Raw genomic sequence first — 1,344 nt, 5'->3', positions numbered from 1 at the left:
AGCCGAGAGGCAGAAAGCACATCGGTACTGGTGATGGGGAGGGGGTGGGGGCTCTGCCGCGGGCTCGCCGCTGGCTCCGGCTGAACGTGATGCTTGAGGTGCAGGGTTGTGGTCCAGCCGCTCTGCGTGCGTGTGTTTTTCGTGTCTATCTCCCTCTGGATGGGTTTCCCCGGCTCGGGGTGGAGGTTTGTGGCCATCCAGGCTCAGCCCATGCCGGATCGCCGGACGCACCGTGCACGCCGCCGGCAATCGCCGCCTACTCGCAGGCACAGGGCTGAGGCCAGGCTGGTGCCTGGCTGCTGCCCCTCTGCCTGGGCTCCCAGTGTGAACTGGGACGGGCTGATTCATCACTGGGAACTCGCTGCCAGATCCAGACCCACCTCCATGTGCGGGGACCAACAGGCAGGACCTGGCGAGCGTGCCGGAGGGGGCGGCACGGCGATGGGGGGGATGCGCTCCCCTTCCGCCATGCACCCCGGGGACGGCTTTGGGTTACCCCTCTCCCGTGTGGGCATCCCAGGCGGCGGGGCAGGGATGTGGGGGTCCTGGGGAGCGGGGCTGTGGGGCAGCCCGGCCTGGAGATGCCCCATCCCGCACCGCAGGGGTCCTTCGGCTGCGCTCCCCACCGGCAGCAAGAAGACCATGGCTTTTTTGACTGGTGGGGGATGCCCCAACCCTGCTCGAGGGATCCCGTGGGGGTCCTGAGCCGGCCGCGGGCAGCGCAGGGGCCGTGGTGGATGGGAGAGAGTGCCGAGGGCGGGGGCGGCGCGCTGCCACATCCCCTCTCTGTGTCCAGCTGAACTGTGCAAGAAGGCGCCTCTACCCAAGGTCTGGAGTCCCCACATCCTGCTGCCGAGCATCGCTTCCCCCTTCCCAGGCACTGCCCATCTCCGCGCCGAGCCCGGCAGCTGGTTTATGCCACAGGCTGCAGTTCTTTTTGGTTTTTTTGGTTTTTTTTGTTTTTTTTTTTTTTTTAAATTTTTTTTTTTTTTTTTTCCTCCTCCTATCGGCAATACGTGCGCGTCCTTCTCGGGATGAGAACGCTCTGCAATGTCCACGGTACCCTCCGCTCAGACGCCCAAACGCCATAACCTCAGGGTCCGTTGCGTGGAAGCTCTAATGAAGTTATAGAAGACGTGTAGTCCAGCCTCTGTGCGCCCAAAACGCACGGGGATTTATCAAGCTCAGGTAAATACATCTGACTATATATGTATATGAAAATATATATATATATTTATATATATTTGGGAGGTAGGGTTTTGCTGCAGCTGGCTGAAAATCACTGCTTTGCTCAAGGGATTTGCAACAGACGGAGGTTTTTGCTCCCCCGTTATCATACGGGGG

The sequence above is a fragment of the Charadrius vociferus genome, unplaced genomic scaffold, assembly GCF_000708025.1.
Source record: "Charadrius vociferus isolate BGI_N301 unplaced genomic scaffold, ASM70802v2 scaffold332, whole genome shotgun sequence".
Lineage (NCBI taxonomy): Eukaryota > Metazoa > Chordata > Aves > Charadriiformes > Charadriidae > Charadrius > Charadrius vociferus.
This window is presented reverse-complemented; position numbering follows the sequence as displayed.